This window comes from Schistocerca piceifrons, chromosome 1, assembly GCF_021461385.2.
Source record: "Schistocerca piceifrons isolate TAMUIC-IGC-003096 chromosome 1, iqSchPice1.1, whole genome shotgun sequence".
Lineage (NCBI taxonomy): Eukaryota > Metazoa > Arthropoda > Insecta > Orthoptera > Acrididae > Schistocerca > Schistocerca piceifrons.
Genome location: NC_060138.1, coordinates 130519465 through 130545156, shown reverse-complemented (window position 1 = coordinate 130545156; position 25692 = coordinate 130519465). Strand labels below are relative to the sequence as shown.

Sequence of the window (25692 nt, the reverse complement as noted above, 5' to 3'; positions counted from 1 at the left end):
GTTATGTTATAGTCACACCTTGTGTAGCATCAAGCTGAATAAGGGTCGGCAGTCTCGCTTTGACCTGAGAGACAGGGTTAAAACTGTCCATTTTTCTATGCCTCCATTAAATGTCCTGTGGTAATACAACTACTTTCAAAACACTAAATGTATTCGCAATTGCGAATATGGACAACCCTAAGAAAATATTAATATATGAGTCGCCGTATTAATGTGCTAAAGCACATTCATAAACCAAATTTGCACAATAGGTCTCAGACGTGTTTGTTTACTTTGACAGTTATTCTACGCCATTTTGGCAATGTGTTTCACATCTCCAGTGCGAACAGGCCAACAGCATTTCTCTGCCATGTGGGATTGCACAGAACGATACCAATAGGGGCAGTTCAATCATTCTGTACACACACACACACACACACACACACACACACACACACACACACACACACACACACACACACTGGAAAATCCAGCAGTTTTAAAACGAGAACTGTTTACGAACCAGGTAAACAGATCTGTAAGAAAAACCACATTGTTACAATGATCACTGAAGATACACTACTGGCCATTAAAATTGCTACACCACGAAAATGACATGTTACAGACGCGAAATTTAACCGACAGGAAGAAGATGCTCTGATATGTAAACGATTAGCTTTTCAGAGCATTCACACAAGCTTGGCGCCGGTGGCGACACCTACAACGTGCTGACATGAGGAAAGTTTCCAAACGATTTCTCATACACAAACAGCAGTTGACCGGCGTTGCCTGGTGAAACATTGTTGTAATGCATCCTGTAAGGTCTAACTGAGACTTTTATTACAGTCCTAACAGACGGTAGAAACGACAAACTGCAGCAAACAGGCTGAAAATGAAAAAAGACAACAGGAATGTATTGTCTCCTATAAAACCTCCCCACGTCCGCCTCCAGATAGCGGATGTCTCCACGTTCTAATGGAGACCCCTGTCCACCTAGCAAATGTTTTCTCATTAAGTCGCTCTCTTTCTCACGAAAGCCAGAAGACACCTATACAAATTTCTCAAAAGGTTATGAAATGAGAAATGAAATGGATACATTACTTGGCTGTTTCAATTTCATTTCAGTGGCAAATGTTCCACCTCAAAGATTGCAGGAGCCTGACTAATAACATACTTATATACAGTGCTCCGGCTTAAACAATAATTTGTATCCAGTTGTTAACGGACTTTCTTGTCATGACTTCTTCATGCAAAGCTGTAAGGCTTATTAGCGCTATCGGGATGGATTGTTTCAAGAATAAGTTTAAAAAGGTGGAAAGTGGTGCTAATGTGATAGTCAATACATTCTATAGTGAATTTGTGACAATGTCCAAAAGCAGCTCTCCTAAAAAATTTGTAGAAAGCCCACTACAAAAAAAAAAAAAAAAAAAAAGTAAGTAATCGGGGATAACTAAAGAGATTAAAATACTTAGTTCAAGGAAAAGTGAAATTATTAAAATCCAGAACAAGTCAAGATCTGACATTACTGCAGTCCACAAAAATTCTATACTATTTTATGGAAAGTCATTAAAATGTCCAGAAATATGCACATCAAAATGGTTCAAATGGCTCTGAGCACTATGGGACTTGACTGCTGAGGTCATCAGTCCCCTAGAACTTAGAACTACTTAAACCTAACTAACCTAAGGACACACACATCCATGCCAGAGGCAGGATTCGAACCTGTGACCGTAGCGGTCTTGCGGTTCCAGACTGTAGCGCCTAGAACCGCTCGGCCGCCCCGGCCGGCTATGCACATCAAGAGAGAATTAATAATGCAGGCAACAAGATTAAAACTATACGGAGTAATGTGAAAGGAAGACACGACAACCAGTCATTGAGCTAGATACTGTAACAATTAAACCGAATGACAATGTTGTGACTGATATCTCACAAATTGCCAATATTTTTAACCATCACTTTCTAACTCTAGAGAAAATAATATTAAACGGCTCATTTAAAGAAGCAAGAGAATATATCGAAACGACAATCCACTAAAATTTAAGCAAATAGGAGCAGCCTCCACATTCTTCACTGAAATTAAAAGAATTCTAACAGTTCGCGGAGGCAAAAGCTCCTCTGGTGTTGATGGAATTTCAGACAGTATTCGGAAGAGTGTTATAATTTAATAAGTAATGCATTTAGTCATACACGTAATTCATCACTGTCATAGGGAGTTTTTCTAGCCACATTAAAGTATGTCGTTGTTAAACCTCTTTATAAGAAAAGTGACAAATAAGACTTAAATAATTATCGCCAAATTTCCTCTCTGGCACCTTTTTTCCAAAATATTCGAAAAAAGGTAAGGTATTCAACTCTCACAGTTAAGGAGAAACAAATTACTTTGCATACCTCAGTCTGAATTCCAGAAAAGTCACTCTAATGAGAATGCTATTTATACACTCATCCACGAAATATTACAAGTCTTAAATATACACATAACGCTAGTTGGTATCTGTTTTATCTCTCCGAGGTACTTTATTGCGCATATCATGTTACCCTTTCAGAGAGACTTATGTTTTAAGGAACTGGTGTCTTTAGAAACACCTAGTGTCAATCGCAGTTAAGAAACAGAATGCAAAAAGTTCTGGTGAATAATTCAAGCAACTCTGGAAGGACAGAATATTTTAGTGACTGGGCAGAAATTATGAAATGAGTCCCGCACAATCTAATTTTTGGTCCACTTCTATTCCTTATACAGGGTGTTCAAACATTCCCGTTAGGAGTTGTAGAGGGGAGTGAGTACAAAATGTTTTGAACAGGATCCCACGTCCTGGAAAGTACCAATTCCGTTCTACAACCGTTGAAAACTAGTTTGCTAGGTGGGTATGCAAGAGGTTGGGGTTGGGGGGGGGGGGGGGGGCAGTGCTTACATCGAATTGGCTGGTGTTATTTGATTTCTGTGCTACCTATCTGACCCAGTTCACGCTTCATTCATCTGTCTATGAGTGTCAGAGCAACATGGTTGGGTACACGTTTGCAAAATACGCCGATGTGATCCTTGTGAATGACGAAGCTCACGATAACGAAAGAGCTGCTCGTTGGCTTTATCAAACTCGTTATCCACAACGTACGATTCCATCACATACCCTTTCCGCCACAATTACGCAACGGCTTTGAGCAAGGGTACCTTCACCGTCAGGTGGCGTGACTGTCTTGCTCCAAGGTGACCCCTCACACCCGAATTGGAACAGGCCGTACTTCATTACGTCAAAGTCACCCTGTCAACGATTAATCGATCAATTAATTTTCCTATTAATGAATGGAATCGTGAAACAATTGATGTACACGTCTAATAAATTACTTGTAAATGTCGCGTTACCAACATGGTTGTAGCACGGAAACAGCACATGAACTATCGTCCATTTAAGACCACATTTTTTTCCATGTTGGCAAAAGCATGTCTCGCGAAAAGCCGTGAAGGTCAAACTAGAGAGATTCGACCTCCCACAGATGTTTGTTGACATTCGTTCTTCCCGGACACCATTCGGGCTCTAATAGGACAAATGGAAAGTGACAGCGGTGCGCAAACACTCCCAACCACACACCATAAGGTTGCTTACGGAATCGAGAAATCCTCGTACTGTCATTCTGCCCCAGTTGCTCCCCTAAATCATTTGCAGTGAATGCTAGGCCAATTTCCTGTACCACTAAAGCTAAGCACAATGATACTGATATAGACTACAATATTTACAAGTAGTTCACCTTTAACCGCTCATTCGTCATTGCTTTAAAATGTTGCTTACAAGCGAGTAACTGATATTCACTTAACAAAAATCCTCTACTAGTTGTAGCAAGACTTTGGGCTGTGAAGCCGTCACTCTATCTCAAGTCTCTGCACTGCAGCATTGAACATAAACCCTATAAATTTTAAGCGACAGAAAACTGGTAGTGTACTTGGACGCCACTGTCGCGAGGAATAGAGGTGACGAGAACAAAAAGAATGGACGCTCCAGTTTTCATGCACAGCGAATCTGCAACGCTTTTTTCTGTGCGGAATTGTTCCACCCTGCTAGTGCTTCCGGTGGATTACTACAGCGCGGATGAAAAGAACGCTTCGCTGCGGGGAAGGAACAAAACGAACGTCACGGCCAGACACGCCGGCGGAACGACACTCGCCGCTCCAGACCTGGAACCGCTGCATTCTGCAGACGACCGCTCTAACAACGCCGCATCGACTGATTGGCGCCGGGACCGGCAGTAGTGCCAGCTCACTTAAAAGCGCAGCAGACACGATCGGATATTCCATCCGCTTAGGTGTACACCAGGGACCTGATCTGGCACCGTTTCTTTTCATTCTTGGCTCGATTACTATGGCATCATACCTCCGAACACTGCATGTACTGACCTTGTTTCACGTTGGCGACATCAAGCTGAGTAATGGAACTCAATGTGAGTTACATTTCTGCTGCCTCGCCACGAGATGAAGCATCTCAAAATGGAATTCATACGGGGCCAAAACTACATTCATGCTCATAAATTAAGGATAATGCTGAAACATGGTGAAACAACGTTATGGTGGGTGGTTTGCGGATTTAAATCACCCTGGGGTACGACCATACGGTGCATTTGACCTGCGATCGTCTCACGGTGGCGCTGGCAGCAGTCCACATACGCAGAGGTGTGTTGGTGCGAGCCAGAGTACGGTGCAGCGAGTAAGTGTGCAGACGTTTTCAGACGTGGTAATGGTGACTCTGTGTTGAAAATGGCGCAAAGAACATATATTGATGAAGTTATGAAGGGCAGAATTCTAGGGCGACTGGAGGCTGGTCAAACACAGCAGGTCGTAACACGGGCCTTCCGTGTGCCACAAAGAGTGATCTCAAGAAACGTGTCCAGGCGCTACAGTACGGGACGTCCACAGTGTAAAACACCACAAGGAGACCGATATCTCACCATCAGTGCCCGCAAACGGCCATGGAATACTGCAGGTAGCCTTCCTCGGGACCTTATCGCAGCCACTGGAACAATTGTCTCCAGACACACAGTCTACAGACGACTGAAAAGAAATGTTTTATTCGCCCGGAGACCTGTAAGGTTCATTCCACTGACCCCTGGTCACAGGAGAGCCCGTAAAGCCTGGTGTCAAGAACACAGTACATGGTCATTGGAACAGTGGTCCCAGGTTACGTTCACGGACGAGTCCAGGTATAGTCTGAACAGTGATTTTCACCGGGTTTTCATCTGGCGTGAACCAGGAACCAGATACCAACCCCTTAACGTCCTTGAAAGGGACCTGTGTTTAGGTCGTGGTTTGATGGTGTGGGGTGGGATTATGACTGGTGCACATTCACCCCAGCTTGTCTTTGACAGAGGAACTGTAACAGGTCAGGTATATCGGGACGTCATTTTACACCAGTATGTCCGCCTTTTCAGGGGTGCACTGTGTCCCACCTTCCTCCTGATTGATGATAACGCACGGCCCAACCGAGCTGCCATCGTAGAGGAGTACCTTGAAGCAGAAGATATCAGGCGAATGGAGTGGCCTGCCTGTTCTCCAGACCTAAACCTCATCGAGCACGTCTGGAATGCTCTCGGTCGACGTATCGCTGCACGTCTTCAAACCCCTAGGACACTTCAGGAGCTCCGACATGGTGCAAGAATGGGAGGCTATAACCCAGCAGCTGCTCGACCACCTGATCCAGAGTATGCCAACCCGTTGTGCGGCCTGTGTACGTGTGCATGGTGATCATGTCCCATACTGATGTCGGGGTACATGCGCAGGAAACAGTGGCGTTTCGCAGCACATGTGTTTCGGGACGGTTTTCTCAACTTACGACCAATACCGTGGACTTAAAGATCTCTGTTGTGTGTGTTCTCTATGTGCCTATGCTATTAGCGCCACTTTTGTGTAGTGCCACGTTGTGTGGCACCACATCCTGCAATTAATTTATGAGCATGAGTGTAGGTGACGACCGCGGTTTGTGGAGTTTCAGTCGCTAAAGCTGTGCCGTCTGTCGAAACCTTCCGCGCAAGTTTCGGTATGGTTTGACTTCGTGGCTCTCTGGTGTAAACGCTGGTTGTGTAGAATCTGTATACCACAGAGGCTTGTGGAGCAAATGCGGTCCGCGAGTCTCGGACAGGGAAGGAGCCCTGAGTTAGCAGCGGCACGAGGAAGGTGGCGAGCGGGGCCCTGTGCTGGGAGCATCGCGTGTATCTGAATGGAAACGACTTGGCCGCACCTGGAGTGATAGCGCGGCCCAGTTTCAGTTGAGAGCCGTTGCTTGGAAAGCTTTAATTTGCAAAGGAGCTCCCCTTTTGCGTGTAAGAGCGCTTCGGTGGCTAATATTTGTGTTGTCCGATTGAGATCGGTGGTTAAAGCAACGGCTGGAGGTCTGTACAGCCGGCATTGTACAGTTGATGCGTACTGGTTGCATTACACACGAGTACTGGATAACGCCACGTGAAGCTGAGTTACCTTAATATTGAGTACTTGCTCATCTGTGTGTTTTAGTTGTTCGTCTTGCAAAATTGTACTTGAGTCTGCCTTTGTGGGGCGTCATTAGTTCCACTATCTCATGACTGGTCATTTATTCGTTTTAACTGTTCATGTTACAAGGCTGTCAACGATTTTGCACTGGTGGGGGACATTGTTGGGTATGCATGTGAAGGCTCTGTAGGAGCAGTGGAAACTGATTTATGATTCAGGTCTTATCACGCCAGTTTGATGTGTGTAATGTATTGCCAGGAACCGTGTGCAAGATTGACGTGTGAAATAAAATAAGATTGCAAAATTACGGCTCTGTAAATCCACTGAGACAACAGCGGAAGAATTCTAATGCTGCAGATTTGTCCTTGAGTTAAGTAATTACTTCTTGTTCAAAAAATGGCTCTAAGCACTATGGGACTTTAACATCTGAGGTCATCAGTCCCCTAGAGTTAGAACCACTTAAACCTAAATAACCTAAGGACACCACACACATCTATGCCCGAGGCGGGATTCGAACCTGCGACCGTAGCAGCAGCGCTGTTCCGTACTGAAGCGCCTAGAACCGCTCGGACACAGCGGCCAGCTTACCTTTTGTAACTGAACAGTTCACGTCTCTTAATTTAGCGTTCATCTGAAGGAGTTTTGCACCTAAACTTGTTTTGAAATTTTTCAGTACACCTGTACATTAATGAGCAAATTTTAAACTATGGCAGAAGAGAAACTGGTGTATACAAAACTTGTTACTCCCGCTGTAATTTGTTATTATGTATTTCACGTCCTTTAGCTAAATTGGATTCATCTGAATATTGTTTTTAAGATTGAAGTGCTGTCAGTTTGTTATTATAAATTTAAGTTTTACTACATGCATTTTTTAAGATAGCATTGGGGATTATAAATTTTTTATCAAGAGAAGATAACAAGCTTGAAACGAATCTTTTAATTGTTGTTATAATTGCCTTGGGCTCAAATTTGGCTCTACTGTACGACCACTATTTTAACCATGATACTGGATCAGTGTAAATATTATCAATTAAGAGTGAGCCTTGTAATGGCTACCCTTTAAAAGAAGAACAAATTAAAAGGGATAGGACAATATGTTTTTAAATAACTGTTGAGTAAGAACAGTTTTTAATAAATTTGTTTTAAAGGATGTCTGAATTGATGTTAGCACCGCACCTTACCACTCTTTATAGCACCTACCACATCAAAAGCTATCGATTCAACCCACTTGGGATTTAGCATCTTCCAAAATGGCGGAACACTGACGACTGCCTGAACACGAGTTGGCACATGACGATACTAATACATGAACGACTGGCTCGCTGCTTACACAAATGAGAGCTACTGACCAAAATAATTCCAGTAATGAAAATAAAAGCCGGCCGAAGTGGCCGTGCGGTTAAAGGCGCTGCAGTCTGGAACCGCAAGACCGCTGCGGTCGCAGGTTCAAATCCTGCCTCGGGCATGGATGTTTGTGATGTTCTTAGGTTAGTTAGGTTTAACTAGTTCTAAGTTCTAGGGGACTAATGACCTCAGCAGTTGAGTCCCATAGTGCTCAGAGCCATTTGAACCATTTTTTGAAAATAAAAAAAGACGACTACTGACAGCGAACAAGGCGCCAGGCTCTGGCGGGTTCTCTAGCAGTTCTCACAATTACCTTGTGGAATTAATACATCGCCATGCCTATCTAGAATATCTAATGCTGCATGAAGTTCCGCGTAGCGAGAATCATTGCACATCAAATGGTTCAAATGGCTCTGAGCGCTATGGTACTTAACATCTGAGGTCATCGGTCCCCTAGAACTTAGAACTACTTAAACCTAACTAACCTAAGGACATCACACACATACATGCCCGAGGCAGGATTCGAATCTGCGACCGTAGCAGTCACGCGGTCCCGGACTGAAGCGCCTAGAACCGCTCGGTCAGAGCGGCCGGCTCATTGCACATCACTATTGTTTAGGAAAAGCATAAAATTATGGATGCACCGAATTTTAGACCAATATTGCTAACGTTTATCTGTTAAAGGGGGTTACAGCAAATTTTAAGCTGGAAGATTATTATGTCCTTGGAGGAAACTAATAATCTTATAGAGACTAGAAAAGATGGCAGAGGTGAGAACGTCAGCTGCTAAGAATGTCAAAGCGAGAAATAAATGCTAGGAGGGTAATCCCAAAAGTAAGGTCTCCTATTTTTGTAAGTACATAGACCAGTGTATTTGTACAATGGTTTACATTAGTTTACAGCTTGAACATTTAGCTATTTTTCGACATAATCACCATTTCTGTCGATGCATTTTTCTAGACACTGTGGCAGTTTTTGTATACACATGCCATAGCAGCTCGCCGCCACACTGTTCAGAAAGTTATGAACCTCTCCTTTCACCTCGTCGTCGGAACTGAATCGCTGGGACCACAATTAACGCTGACAGGTACGGTGAGACTCAGAAAAAACTCAAACGGGTAATTCAGAACCGGAGAAGAGGAATGTTGAGCAAGGGCGTACACATTCTCCATGACAACGCTCGCCCACACATCGCTCGGCAAACCGTTGCTCTCCTGCAACAGTTTCAGTGGAACATAATCACCCACCCGCCCGATAGTCCTGTCTTGGCGCCCAGTGACTATCACCTGTTCCCTAGGTTAAAAGAACATTTGGCCGGAAAGCGTTTCAGCTCCGACGACGAGGTGAAAGAAGAGGTTCATAACTTCCTGAACAGCATGGCGGCGAGCTGGTATGACATGGGCATACAAAAACAGCCGCAGCGTCTACAAAAATGCATCGACAGAAATGGTGATTATGTCGAAAAATAGCTAAATGTTCAACCTGTAAACTGATGTAAACCACTGTGGAAATAAATAGGTCTATGTATCAATAAAAAAATTGGAGACCTTACTTTTGGAATTACCCTCGTATACATTCCCTTTTTATTTCTACATCCTAACTGCCGTATTTATTGCTTTGCACTGTAATCTCAGTAGATTTCAAAGCCTGAAAGCTCCATCCTCAGCAACATAATACAGGAATCGATGTAAAGAACAGCCACATAGACAGGGTGGTGGTTTGATGATGTTGCAAACTTTCAAGGATGATGGAGAAGGGTAAGTGTATCAATTTAAGGTAAGGGACCCTGGTATGGAGACGGCCTGCAAGCTCTTTGCTTTCCATACTGTAGGAACCCACAAGATGCACCCTCCCACGTGGGTGTAGGATAGTCGAGCAGAGGTGAGGGGGTGTTGTCCTGTGGTGCACCGAGGCGCTAAAGAGATATCAATCAGTTAACACTTATTTATTTCTGAGAGTTTTAGAAACCCTCTGTCTAGTTCCCGGTGCCGCTTAGCAGCGGTCATGCTGGGTCCGCATTAGAAGAAGGCACGTGTGCGCCCGGCGAAGAATTCGCAGGTGCAGCCAGCCTCTGGCGTTGTCCGCGGTCAGTGCCGCGGCCCCGTCCTAAGAGGCACGGCCGCCGCTGCGTGTTTCTAGTCTGGCGTGGCTGTGGACGTCTGTCGGAGCCTCAGCGCTCTCGTTGAGTGTAGCTGCGCTTAGGCTCTGCCACAGAAATCTGCATGCCCCTGTTGTCGGTTGGCAATATGTCTTGTGCGCAGAATACCCAACGACGACACAGCCTGCGAGGCAGTCCCAGCACACAGTTGGTGAGGCAGTACTGCCTAGGGGCGGTGGCACAGGCGCCCTGCTCCCAAGCGGAACAGTTGGCAGACGTGGAGATCGGTTCTTCATTCACGGAAAACTGGTGCGGCCTCTATCTTCGGGTAGTCACAGGTGTGGCCGGCAGGAATGCAGCTCGCAGACTTTAAGTTCCCCCACGGCTGCAGGCTCATACCAACTGACTCCAAGCTGGCAGCAGCTGATAACAATTTGTCTCATTCATCAACTCGTCCTGCAACTAGTAGAGCGGGACTTCCATTCGCATCAGTAATGGAGGTGGAGTGGCCAGACTCAGAATGCTTGTAAGGAAGACGAAGGTTAGCAGTCAGTGATGTGATGCCCTTGTATTGATGGTTGAGCTCCAGTTTTTTGAGCCCACTGGTGTTCTTGGCTGGCCTAATGTTTAATTTCAGAGCTACAGAGCGTTCCTTTATGCAAAGTTTGCAGCCTGAAAGGCGTCCTTGCGTCGTCCCTAGGAACAGTTATTACTCACAGTGATGTTACAGACGAGCGCTGTGTCTGCTCTGCACATGTTTTTTTGTGCTCAATCCGGTTTTTTGATATTCTTTCTCGCACAGTCTGAGGCAATAAGCTCCTTGCTCGCTTGTTTTTCGACTCTTCTGAGTGTTGACACTGGTTAGGGTATCGTTACATACTCAACGGGCGCGCTCCACGTAGCGTCGTCCCTTTCGGTTTCAACAAAACGAACAAGTGTTCACACTTCATAAGGTATGCACTTTTAGGTGTTGGCACCACCTCTAAAAATATGGAAACAAAAGAGCTTGCAGTAGAAGACGTCCACTGTCAGAGATACCGGAACTACTTTCGCTTACAACTTTCCACTCAGCCGTTTCTGGACCAGGGTCCCTGGACTCAAATCGATACACTTACTCTTCTCCATCATTCCCGAAAGTTTGAATTATCATATGTAAATGAGGCTGTGCATCTATCCATCAACAAATATAAAAACACCTCGGTCGACGTCAGCTTGGATTTGAGATGTTTTAAAAAGTCTTGGTAAATGAATGAGCTGTCTCGTGCTCAAATGATACGAGTAGCCCTACTTGAAGTTGTTCTTTACAGTGGTACCGAAATTATATGCCTCAGGTGGGGAGTTGAGGCATCAAACTCCATTGCAGATACAGTGGAAAGCTAAAAATACAGCTATTTGTATACAGAAATGAGAAAGTAATAAATAGCATTTATCTTGCACTGTGGAAATATTCCTCATCAGAAAATAACCAAGCGTTTCGGAAAAAAACACTCATGTCAAACACAACTAACTTAATACACATAAGATATCGTGCAAATAGAAGATGTAGGTGAATGGGTAAATTCTATCATCCTAGATTTCCGAAAAACATTGAAGGCTGTATCACGCTTTAGACAAATAACCAAGATACTATCATACAGACTATCTTCACAGATATGTGATTTGCCCAAAAAAACCTTTGACTAACAGACCTCAGTACGTTACACTCGACATGACAATTCAACGGAAACAAAAGCAACATGGCTTGTTTCCAAATTACGCCTCGTATCGTTTTTGTCCTCAGTATAATGGTGTTGAGCACTATGGGACTTAACATCTGAGGTCATCAGTCCCCTAGTCTTAGACCTACTTAAACCTAACTAACCTAAGGACATCACGCACATCCATGCCCGATGCAAGATTCGAGCCTGCGACCGTAGCAGCAGCACAGTTGCGGACTGAAGCGCCTAGAACCGCTCGGTCACAGCGGCCGGCTCCTCAGTATAAATAAACGATTTGTAAGACAGCATCAGCAGAACTACCAAATTGCTCGCTGGCGACTGTAAAGAAATGCAAAAAGACTTGGACAGAGAATCCCGTTGGTAAAAGGTATGACGACACTCTTTCAGAGTGCATAAACACACGAAATGCCCGTAACACAGAGGAAGAAGCCGTCTGTGTTCAACTACAAAACTTGTGACAAACTTCTAGAGTCTGTTATATACTTTAAACACCTAAGTGTAATACAATAAAGCTGTATGAAACGGGAGGAACACAAAGATGCGGTAGTAGGTAAGGCGAATGAGAGACTTAGATTTGAGGGAGGATTTCTGGGAAGTCCAGTGCATCTGTAAACGAAGCCGCATGCAAGATGCTAGTGCGACTAATTTAGAAAACAGATCCAGCGTTTTAAACTGAGCGCGACGGTGCAGTGATTAGCACACTGGAATCGCATTCGGGAGGACGACGGATCAAATCACCGACAAACCATCCAGATTCATGTTTTCCCTGATTTCCCTCAATCGCATACGGCAAATTCCGGGATGATTACTTTGATAAGGGCACAGCAGATGACTTTCCCCATCGTTTCCGAACACGACGTTGTGCTCTACCTCCAAAATTTTCAAAAAAAATGGTTCAAATGGCTCTGAGCACTATGGGACTCAACTGCTGAGGTCATTAGTCCCCTAGAACTTAGAACTAGTTAAACCTAACGAACCTAAGGACATCACAAACATCCATGCCCGAGGCAGGATTCGAACCTGCGACCGTAGCGGTCTTGCGGTTCCAGACTGCAGCGCCTTTAACCGCACGGCCACTTCGGCCGGCCCAAAATTTTCAAATGTGTGTGAATTCCTAAGGGGCGAAACTGCTGAGGTCGTCGGTCCCTAGACTTAGACACTACTTAAACAAACTTAAAGTAACTTATGCTAAGAACAACACACACACCCATGCCCGAATGAGGACTCGAACCTCCGGCGGGAGGGGCCGCGCACTCCGTTACATGGCGCCCTAAACCGCACGGCCACACCGCGCGGCGCCCTATCTCCACTGACATGGATGTCGATGGGGCGTTAAACTCTGACCCTCCTTCCATCTAGCGTTTTAAGTCCTTATCAAAATGGCATTACAGCAAACATCGAACCACTTCAGGGACACGCTGCAAGGATCCTAACAAAGCTGTACAAGAGATACCAATATCTAAGTAATTGTTCAAGGAACGAAAGTGTGGATGTCCAGAAGAAAGAAGACTTGCTTCCAAGAAATATTATCGCATAAAACTACAGAACCGGTATTTAAGGAATATTATAGAATTACTTTGGTGTCAACACGGTAAATCTCGCATAGGAATCGCAGGAATAGGACAGGAGAGATTAGATCGCATTTCGTAGCATGCAGAGTCATTCCACACTCGCTCATTATGGAATTGGACTGAAGATTTCGAACATTGGTACGAATATTGGTACGAATGTTGGTAAGAAATACCCTCCATTATGCTTATGGAATATATAGATACACGTAGGGGAATCACTCCTTTGTACGATCTCCGGCTACAAGATATCATCCTGTCTGATGGTAAAGTCTCACTAAATTCATTCTGAATCTATAAACTAGAAGAGACACCAACTGCGTTGTATGAGGCAGAGCATTGTCCACCAACGAGAGGCCGCGAGTAGAAACATCACCATCAAAGCTCTTGTAAACACCGTAGACATTAGTCAAGTACAAGAGGAATGCGACAGCAAGACGACGCGATGGGGACTGGGATCTGCAACTGACAAGAAACCATTGCACTGAGGGTACTTCATCCCATGGACGACAGGAGGAATACTGAAAGGAGGCCTGAAACACGCGGGATCCCACGGAGCAGAGGGTGTAAACTGGGCAAAGTAGAAAGACGGGCGCTGTCTCCTGCACCCCATCCACCCCCCCCCACCCCCCCCCACAAACAAACACTGAACTTCTACATTAACGTCAGAAAGAAGATAAGGCTACAATCATGATATGTTCAGAAATAAGTCTTCCACCGTGGCGGGAGATCAATAGGTAACGCAACACATCTTTTTCTTCGACCAATTTCGGTTCAATAAATTCGGAATTACACGACTGACCATTAAAATTGCTACACCACGAAGATGACGTGCTACAGGCGCAAAATTTAACCAACAGGAAGAAGATGTTGTGATATGCAAATGATTAGCTTTTCACAGCAATCACACAAGGCTGGCGCCGGTGGCGACACCTACAACGTGCTGACATGAGGAAAGTTTCCAACCGATTTCTCATACACAAAGAGCAGTTAACCGGCGTTGCCTGATGAAACGTTGTTGTGATGCCTTGTGTAAGGAGGAGAAATGCGTACCATCTCGTTTCCGACTTTGATAAAGGTCGGATTGTAGCCTATCGCGATTGCGTTTTATCGTATCGCGACATTGCTGCTCGCGTTGGTCGAGATCCAATAACTGTTAGCAGAATATGGAATCGGTGGGTTCAGGAGGGTAATATGGAACGCCGTGCTGGATCCCAATGGGCTCGTATCACTAGCAGTCGAGATGGCAGCCATCTTATCTCCATAGCTGTAACGGATCGTGCAGCCACGTCTCGATCGCTGAGTCAACAGATGGGGACGTTTGCAAGACAACAAACATCTGCACGAATAGTTCGATGACGTTTGCAGCAGCATGGACTACCAGCTCGGAGACCATGGCTGCGGTTACCATTGACGCTGCATCACAGACAGCAGCGCCTGCGATGGTGTAATCAACGACGAACCTGGCTGCACGAATGGCGAAACATCAATTCGGATGAATCCAGTTCTGTTCACAGCATCATGATGGTCGCATCCGTGTTTGGCGACATCTCGGTGAACGCACATTGGAAGCTTGTATTCGTCATCGCCATACTGGCGTATCACCCGGCGTGATGGTATGGGGTGCAATTGGTTACACGTCTCGGTCACCTCTTGCTCGCATTGACGGCACTTTGAACAGTGGACGTTACATTTCAGATGTGTCACGACCCGTGGCTCTACCATTCATCCGATCCCTGCGAAACCCTACATTTCAGCAGGATAATGCACGACCCCATGTTGCAGGTCCTGTTAGGGCCTTTCTGGATACAGAAAATGTTCGACTGCTGCCCTGGCCAGCACATTCTCCAGATCTCTCACCAATTGAAAACGTCTGATCAATGGTGGCCAAGCAACTGGCTCGTCACAATACGCCAGTCACTACTCTTGATGAACTGTGCTATCGTTTTGAAGCTGCATGGGCAGCTGTACCTGTACACGCCATCCAAGCTCTGTTTGACTCAATGCGCAGGCGTATCAAGGCCGTTATTACGGTCAGGGGTGGTTGTTCTGGGTACTGATTTGTCAGGATCTACGCACCCAAATTGCGTGAAAATGTAATCACATGTCAGTTCTAGTATAATATACTTGTCCAATGGACACCCGTTTATCATCTGCATTTCTTCCTGGTGTAGCAATTCTAATGGCCAGTAGTGTAGTTGTCGGACATCGTGAAATATTCCCAGTTCAGCACCCATAGTTCCGTAACGTTGCGATACGTGACGCCGCTATATGAAGCCTTCAAAATGGCGTCTGTAACGGATGTGCGTTCCAAGTAGAGAGGTGTCATTGCGTTCCTTTTGGCGGAAAACCGGAGCATCGCTCTCCGAGTTTCTAAAGAGACGTGGAAGTAAACTAAAGTTTGTCACATTCATTCGAGGTGATCGATGGATCACAAACACCTTGCTGCTCAGCTGGACGTTTCTGTTGGTAGTGCTGACACACACGTCCACTAGTTGGGGTACTCAAAAGTGTGTGATCCCTGGGTTCCTCGCCACCTAAAAGGAGACCGTAAAGACGTCGGCACACGGACCGTGCAATCGAGCGTTGAGCGTTAGCCTGCCGAGTTTCTGACGTCATAGCGTGGAATAGCACGTTCGAGAGTCTTTCCGAACGTGCAGAGCAATATCTGGCGTGTCAGATATTCTGAACGTGCGTCTGAGCGTTGAAGAATGAGATGGCACAACGCCACCTACGTCACATGCACGCCGTCTCCCTTCAGTACAGAGTTGTAAGGCGCCATATTGGCATTCATTTCAAGCTTAAATGTATAGATGCCGTTTCTGAGCACCAGCAAATTGAGAATCACTCGAAAATCCATTATTAACTGTATGATTCGTTGCAATAAAATAATGAGAAACATCATATACGTGGCAAACGAATTATTGTAACTTGCGTATTATGAGAGTAGGCTATCTGAAGGCAGCCACACACTGAAGATCCACCCAAAACGCATTGTTCGTGGTACAATTTGTTATAATTAAATTTCAATTAGTAACACTTCTACAATTAAGGTTTCCAGCAACGGTAATATAATATGATTAGATACAAAGGGTGAGTTGTTGGTTTAGCGTAATGAGTAGCGTCACTGTTCACTAATGAATAATTTGTTGGGGCGGTGGTTCGCGTCTTGGCACTGACACCAACATTCGCTTTTTTATTAGGTTCTGATACTTTATTATTAGTTTAATATAAATATATACTACAATATTTGATGTTATGTAAATATAAGTTCACCTTTTTTGAGGGGTGACTGTTCGATTGGCTTAATCTACAGGACAGCTTGCGCTATTTGTATAAGATATTTTGCTCCTTTTTCTTTTACGCTTCGTAATGCACATGTTGCAAAGTTTCTGCTACTGGGTAGGCACAGTGATCAAGTAAGACTGACCTTGGGGTTTTACTAAAATGTGGGAATGACGAAATAATGTTTATCTTATGCGGAGGAGTATTCCAAATTTGTACCGCACTGTTTGTAATGGAACTTTTATAAGCCTGTGTGCTTATTGATTGGACATGGTACTTTCCTTTTCGTGGACGATGGAAGAAATGTGCGTTGTAATAGAGCTAAGGTGGGAATTTTACGCGCGCCCGTTGAGTAAATAGTGTGATTTACGAACTAGAAACATCCGTCAACTGCCGCTGGAGTGCGTTGCGATCGGGTACCACGTTTAGACTCACGTACCGTGTGCACAAGTCACATCGTTCCTGAGCGTTCAGCAGCACGTTGAACTTGGCACGCTCATCGTTAACGATCGACAGCACGGTCCGTGTGCCGACGGCTTAAAGGCCAATAAAGAACCATCCGTGCGGAATGGCTTGCGCGTTACGATGCTGATCGTCACATTTTCTTTGTCGAACACTGTCACAGCCGCTGAAACACTGCATTCTTCTTCATCATCCACGTACAGCCCGGATCTCGCTCCTTCCGACTCCCATATGTTTGGTTCACTCCGCAGGAAGCGGTACGTGGATATGGGGAGTTACTGATGGAGCAAAACTATGGCTCCGACGTCGACCATTGGAGAGGTATCAAGCGAGAATACAGGCCCTCCCAGTAAGTTGGAGTAAGGCCGTCGCAATGAACGGAGATTACGTTGAAAACTAGCGCTTTGTAGCCAAAAGAGTGGGGAATATTATGCTGTTTAGGAACCCTGAATAAAACCAACCTGCCTTGATATATTATTATTGAACGCCTCTTGTAATAATGGAAATCACAGATTACAGCACACATACTGGTCAACGTGGCCCTGTTAATTGTCAAATAACAACAAAAACAAAAATACTTTTTCTAGCTGTTAGTTTGACCAGCAATTGAGGATCAAACCGCAATTTTTACAATTAATGGAAGTGCTACCATTATTTTTCCACTGACGCGCGTGCCCAACATCAGAATACAATTTCCAGAGAGATCGCCAGCCCGCTTTAAACCCACTGCAGGTTCGGTTACGGACTCTTCCCTGATTTGTGGCCCTGCCGGAATTCCCGAGCAACTCAATACGTCAATTTGCGAAGACGGATCGCGCAGTTAGCCTCAGCTCTCGGCTCCCCCCTCTCGATTAATGCAACAGCAATTACGGAACGCTCCAACGTACAGCGTTTGCAATTGTTCTCTGCGCTACGAGGGGGCCAATAAACACATTACTCACACAGGGCTATTACATTCTCTAACTTCATAAAAAGTTTATCTGTTGTAAAAATACGAGAAATAAGACCTAGGAAGCAGTAGCGAGACGTATTTTGCTGGAGTTCTGCCTTGCATTTGCAGATATAAAAGAGCTTTCAAAATGAGGGCTTGAATGTAGCAGCAACATGTAATACACATAGCAGTCTAGTTCTAGACTGCTCCGTGTAGTCCGTGTGGACAGAGATCGAGAGTTCTGGAATTTCACCTGCATGTTGGATGCTGTTGGTAGGCGCTATTAGAGTTTCTAGACAAGCAGTACGGCAGAGCGAGCATAACCGAATTAATATAACAAGTTATATCAGTCACAGTTGCAGTTTAATGTGAGCCATTACTGGTTTCCAATCTCATAGGCCATCTTCTCATTTACAAAAACTGAAGCATCTTTTCAGTTCAGTCAAAGCATAACGCGTTAACATCGTTGACATGCCTCAACATTACAAAATGAAAGACGGCAGTGGAAGGGAGAGGGGGGAGAGCTTATTGGAAATTGGTTCATTAGGCATTAACTAAGCAGAAAATGTGTTTTACTCTTTGCAATTCTAAATATAGGTTGGAACGGCAGACATCACTAATTTCTTAAATTAAACGGCAACTCTGCCTGAAACAAATAATCAGTTGTAACTTTTCAACAGTAGCTGTATTTCTCTAGAGACTAGATGTCTGCCCTTACATCTACAACTACATCCTTACTCCGTAATTCACACTTAAGTGCTTTGCATAGTGTTCGTCGAATCACTTTCTGGTTGTGGGTGTACCATTCCACTCTGGAACAGTGCACGGGAATAACGAACGCTTAAATCTTTCCGTGCGAGCACTCATTTCTCTCAATTTATGGCAATGCTCAATTCTCCCTAAGGGGTGAGCGTCAACACAATATTTTCGTATTCGAAGGAAATGAAATGAAGCGCTCGTACGGCGTTATTGGCTGAGACACCCCACCTGTGGTTGTTTGGCCGCCTAGTGCAAGTCTTTTTGTTTGACGTCACTTCGCCGACTTGGCGTCGGTGACGATGAAACTATGAAACCGACCGGGAATCGAACCTGAGCCCTCACATGGCAGTCAGCCGCGCTGACCACTTATTTTAACATTCATAAAACTTTTTTCTATGTAGTATATACGTACAAATAGCAAGAATGATTAAGAAATGCTATATTATTTTTCGTTTCAGTTTTTCCTTTCGAAATGTCTGCTCTTTCATTTCATTTCCTTGAATATCTTTTCGCCATTTAGAGTCCGTTTCGTTTTTGTTTTTAGGATATTTTTCCTTCCGTCTGTTTTTGCAATGCTTTCTGTCTTCCTGGGAAATTTAGGTTTGTTGATTTCTTTCTTCACTGTCTAGGAGCTTGTTGTTTGACGATTAATGTCCAAAAATAAATAATTTTAAGTTACTAGAATGCAAATTTTTATAGAACGCAATCATATGAGAGTAGGTTAACGGTCTGCACCGTTTATAATTTGCAATGGAATCTTTGCTATATTTTGATTTTTGGAGGACTTTATTTCATAGTTCGGAGGTCCACATTTTATGTGGAAGAGGTGACAGACATTTATCGTACGGGCAGCGTAAATAAAAAACACTTTATGGTTGCAATGTTGTTCACAATTTTAACATTATTCAGAATTTAATAGAAAGACTATGATGCAAAATGAGACATAAACAAAAGGAATATGGGGAAAAGCATATTGAGGGGTAGTTCAATTAATCACTTCATCTCAGCTACGCAGATGAAATTTCTTCAAAAGATCTCGCCGCAACGAAAAACACCTTTGTTTTAATGATTTCCACCTCAACTCGCGTATCATAATCGTCCACTCTCTCATCTGTTCCCCAATAGTAAAAGAACGATCTGTCCTTCTTTGGAGTTTTTCGGTGTCCTCCGTCAACCCTATCTGATAAGGATCCCGTACTGCACAGCAACATCCCGGAAGAGGATGGAATAGCTTAGTGCAGGCTTTCACTTTAAAAATAGCCGATTTCTTAAATCTACTAAGTGTTCTGCCAATAAAACACAGTTTTTAGCTCACTTCCCTCACAACATTATCTATGTGGTCGTCCCAATTTAACCTTTCAGACCTTAATTTTTTCTAAAACTTTTTCTTTATCTGATGATGCTCTTATATAATTTTTTAATGACTTCAGATACAAGATTCATATAAAAATATGTACCCTTATGTAAAACATACTTTGTACACTTGGCTTCATCTTATGGATGAAAATAATTACGAAATATTTTCTATTGTAATAAATAGTAAAATGATCATTCAACAATAACACAATAACAATATTCAATTACACAGTGGAATAGAGCGAACCATCCACTTCCGTGTACTCTGGAGGTCACGAGATGCTGCGCACTGCTACATTGACTTGCTGATATTTTCATACTGATGTCCAACAGCTGGCAGCATTTACGCATGATGAAAAGGTTGAACATTCACAAATGTGTACCTTAGATTTCCATTGGGAACAAATGCTTCTATAGCAGCTAAGATACAGTAAAAGTTTATGCACAAAATTGTAGCCAGGGTCTGAAATGGTTAAATTATTCTTGATTGTAATCCCTTAGTATTTACTTGAATTCACAGCCTTTATATTTGTGTGATTTATCGTTTATCCGAAAGTTAACGGATTCCTTTCAGTATTCATGCGGATGACCTCGTACTTTTCATTGTTTAAAGTCAAATTGCCAGTTTTCGCAAGATACAGATATTTTACCTAAATCATTTCGTAATTGGTTTTGATCTTCTAATAAGATAACTAGATGGTAAATAACAGCATAATCTGAAACAATATAAAATGCCTGTTCAAATTATCTCTTAAATCACTGATTTAGATTACAAACAGCCTGTAACACTTCCTTGGGGAACGCCAGAAATGACTTCTGTTTTACACGATGACTCTCTGCAATTAGTACAAACTGCGATCTTTTTGACGGTAAATCACAGCTGCTACGATACTCCATAAGCACGCAATTTGATACGAACCCACTTGTGAGGAAATCTAGAAAATATGAAAATACACTGTCACTCCACAGAGTAATAATTGATGACTGGGTATGTTGCCAAATTATACCTTAATCTTTCCCAAGTTAAATACACAACAAAACATCATTGTATCATCAATCGCTTACCTACATAGAACTGAAAAAAAGTGGAAACAAACATCCATCTCGCCAACCTGGACTGGACTTTGAGAGCTTCAATAATGTGTATGCCCTCCATGAGTGTTTATCACAGCCTGACACTACTTGGCATGCTCCGTATAAGTCTACGGAGGTCAGCCTGCGTTATCCGTTCCCAGGAGAGTTCTTGGGGAGTCTGTGGTGGAACAGGGCGGCCACGAACACTTCTGAGAAGCATGTCCCACGTATGCACGATGGCGTTTAGGTCGGCGCTCACGGCCGGCCATTCCATTACTTCAGTGTCCAGGCTTCGCAAGATACATGGGCCCTGGCATTAGAAGGAATTCAGTACCAACGTGTGCAGCAGCCACCATATGGTCCAACAGAGTCCGTTCGATGTACTGCCTGGCCGTAAAGTGACCACAGACAACGACAAGATCCGTATGGCTGTCGACAATGAAGCCTCCGAACATCACAGAGCTTTGGCCGAATCTGTCGATTTTCTGGAAAACATTTGGCAGGAACAGCTCACCAAGGGTCTCCGCACACGAACACGGCCATCACCTTGCGTGAGAGGATAACTGGACACGTCTGTCATCTGTTCATTACAGTCAGATGGGACGCAGCGGCTGAAGTGGTCTTTCTGAGATCGTCTTGCTCAATCTGTACGAGACAGCAACGCAGAGATGGATATACATCAACCTTCATGTGCGTTGTAATGTGTCGGTCACCTTGTCCAACTTGCCTTGCTTATACTGACCTGTCTCCCTTTAGCGTGTCCGCAATTTATGGATGGCACATGGCGATGTATTGGCACCTGCAACAACAAGACCAAAAGATCCTTTGTGGATCAAAAAGACACCCCTTACTACTTGCACTGCATTAAGATGTCGCATTTCATGTGCTCTAGTTGATTACGACGTCCACAAATGGCAACTGCCATCTGTGTACCTAAATAGGAAACACTGGGACACCAGTACTCACCTCGTTGCGGGGACTTAACATCTAAGGTCATCAGTCCCTAGACTTAGAAGTACTTAAACCTAACTAACCAAAGGACATCACACATCCATGCCCGAGGCAGGATTCGAACCTGCGACCGTAGCAGCAGCGCTGTTCCGGACTGAAGCGCCTTCCGCACGGCCACAACGGCCGGCGGCGGGAGGGGAGGGGGTCACAGGCAATACATGGCGAATGATTTTAAATGTTGCCAACGTTGAAAGAGAAGATCTCAAACCATACAATAACAACACAAGTAACGCCTATGTTTAGTATACCGGACTCTGATTCACGTGTTCCCCTAATTTTTTTGAACACTGTAATTTGACATCCCCTATCGATAGCATTCGTTACTGCGTGTGAACAAGGAGCCAGTCGTGTTGACTATGTGTCAATACATCGTTTTCTTGGAGGTGATTCACAATGTTTTTCTAAAACATTTGAATGACATTACGCGTATCCACAACACTGGCAGATTAGACATATTACTATCTATACAAGATGAGCTAAATGTCACCCGTAGTGTCATTTCGTGGCTGAGGTGAAGACACTATAAGGGAGAGGAACATATATCGAAGGCCTCCCATGTTCTACGGCCTAGCGCCAGGATTACAAACTCCTTAAGAGCCGGAAGGTATCCAAGCACCGCAGCACCTGCCTTATTTCAGACAACACTGCAACAACTTGATCCTACACCTCACATTAGATTGTGCAATGCTGGCTTTGAGAGATTGTTGTGTAAGCTCTTAATCTTGAAAATGCATTTCCCTAGACAATGCCACCAGGTGACTCAGCGGATGCCCACCGCGGGCGACAATAGGAACAGTAGGGTCCCGGCTTTGTGGCTTGACCAGCTACACTCCACCTGGTGGTAAGTAAAAACGCACACCTGGGATAGCGATGTGACAAGTGCCGCCAGCGAAACAATGATTATTTTAAAACTCGTTGCTCACTCTCAAATATACAGGGAAGAATTTTCTTAAGATACTCCTTTATGTTTTCTAGGCTTAATTCGTTGTTTCTTAATAAGAGGATAGGGTGACTAGTTACTACGAACGAACAGCAGGTAGTATGAGGTTTGAGCCTGGTGTCATTCGGAAGACACTTCAACATGGTCTACCGGAGCTTTTGGGCATGTCTCTGGCATGATGTAATATTAACAGCCAGAGTCGTCGATTATATAGGTAGTGTGCTCGGATAATAAAGGATACATCATAACTGACACCGAAAACTGTGGTAATATAACGTCACCGTGAAGAAAAAACGTTCTAGTAAATGTCGGTCCGCAAAGGAGCTGTTTACGAACAACTGCAAAACCGCCACAGTTCTGTATGAAATACCGTTCTAATCAGCTCAAATCTATTTGAAATGCAAACTGTTTAGTTAAGTAGCCACCCAATTAGGCTAAAATTTCACCCAAGGACATTATTTAAGGAATGTGCCAAACGTGCGATGAGGCACCAGCACATATTGATGCTGATAAAACACGATGATGATACATCTTGCATATAGAGCTTTGCAAAATACAAACAATTCATAATGTTAAAGCATGTTATGAACTTTTTCCCATTTTGGGTACTAAAAATACTATAAATAATAAACCATTGAAAATCCTTAATAGTAGAACAGGACCACTGTGACATCCCCCCATCCACTTCATGCAGCGCTCCTGCAATCAGCATCCTACTCATTCTCTGTGCAATGGGACAACGAGCAACGAGCTCATATGCAGAAGCCATGATGCTATAGCTGATCCTCTGGCAGCTGTCCAGAGTTGCTATTCGGTCTACATGGGTAGTTGGTGCATAGTACATCGACATCTACATCCATACTCCGCAAGCCACCTGACGGTGTGTGGCGGACAGTACTTTGAGTACCTCTATCGGTTCTCCCTTCTATTCCAGTCTCGTATTGTTCGTGGAAAGAAAGATTGTCGGTATACCTCTGTGTGGGCTCTAATCTCCCTGACTGTATCCTCATGATCTCTTCGCAAGATATACATAGGAGGGAGCAATATACTGCTTGACTCCTCGGTAAAGGTATGTTCTCGAAACTTCAACAAAAGCCCGTACCGAGCTACTGAGCGTCTCTCTTGCAGAGTCTTCCACTGGAGTTTATCTATCATCTCCGTAACGCTTTCGCGATTACTAAATAATCCTGTAACGAAGCGCACTGCCCTCTGTTGGATCTTCTCTATCTCTTCTATCAACCCTATCTGGTACGTATTCCATACTGCTGAGCAGTATTCAAGCAGTGGGCGAACAAGTGTACTGTAACCTACTTCCTTTGTTATCGGATTGAATTTCCTTAGGATTCTTCCAATGAATCTCAGTCTGGCATCTGCTTTACCGACGATTAATTTTATAACGTCGTTCCATTTTAAATCACTCCTAATGCCTATTCCCAGATAATTTATGGAATTAACTGCTTCCAGTTGCTGACCTGCTATATTGTAGCTAAATGATAAAGGCCCTTTCTTTCTATGTATTCCCAGGACATTTCACTTGTCTACATTGAGATTCAATTGCCATTCCCTGCACCATGCGTAAATACGTTGCAGATTCTCCTGCATTTCAGTACAATTTTCCATTGTTACAACCTCTCGATATACTACAGCATCATCCGCAAAAAGCCTCAACAAACTTCGACAAAAGCCCATACCGAGCTACTGAATATTGTGAATACTGTGAATAACAACGGTCCTCCGACACTCCCCTGCGGCACACCTTAAATCACTCTTACTTCGGAACACTTCTCTCCATTGAGAATGACATACTGCGTTCTGTTATCTAGGAACTCTTCAATTCACTCACACAATTGGTCTGATAGTCCATATGCTCTTATTTTGTTCATTAAACGACTCTGGGGAACTGTATCAAACGCCTTCCCGAAGTCAAGAAACACGGCATCTATCTGGGAACCCGTGTCTATGGCCCTCTGAGTCTCGTGGACGAATAGCGAGAGCTGGGTTTCACACGATCCTCTTTTTCGAAACCCATTCTGATTCCTACAGAGTAGATTTCTAGTCTCCAGAAAAATCATTATACTCCAACATAATACGCGTTCCAAAATGCTACAACTGATCGACGTTAGACATATAGGTCTATAGTTCTGCACATTTGTTCGACGTCCCTTCTTGAAAACGGGGATGACCTGAGCCCATTTCCAATGTTTTGGAACGCTACGCTCTTCTAGAGACCTACGGTACACCGCTGCAAGAAGGGGGGCAAGTTCCTTCGCGTACTATGTGTAAAATCTGACTGGCATCCCATCAGGATCCAGCGGCCTTTCCTCTTTTGAGCGATTTTAATTGTCTTTCTATCCCTCTGTCATCTATTTCGATATCTACCATTTTGTCATTGTGCGACAATCTAGAGAAGGAACTACAGTGCAGTCTTCGTCTGTGAAGTGGTGCCCACTCTTGACCACATCGCAGTTACCTTCTGCGAGTACCACTGCTGTTACCTGTCGTAAGGTGGATGAGTGGGGCTGTCACAGCTTGCTCACACTCCATCTCGCCATCTAGTGCTGTACAGTGCCCCTGAGACAGGCACCCAGCACACGTGGTCGTATGTCAATTCAACTCCGTTCACACACACACACCATCGCCTGTTGTGTAAATGATTAGATTTGTAACTCTCTGTGACAGGTGGAACGGCGAACAGAGT

At 44.1% G+C, this 25692-nt stretch overlaps 1 protein-coding gene across 4 annotated transcripts in view; it reads right to left on the bottom strand.

The window, feature by feature from the left end:
- Positions 1-25692, bottom strand: part of LOC124782465 (protein-tyrosine sulfotransferase-like) — an 878071-nt gene that overhangs the window by 210252 nt on the left and 642127 nt on the right. The window contains exon 5 of one of the 4 annotated variants that reach the window (XM_047253943.1): positions 21786-21842. The exons of the other annotated variants lie outside the window; for them this stretch is intronic. The gene's annotated coding sequence lies outside the window, so the exon portion shown is untranslated. The remainder of the gene's footprint in view (positions 1-21785; positions 21843-25692) is intronic. 4 annotated transcript variants of the gene reach the window in all.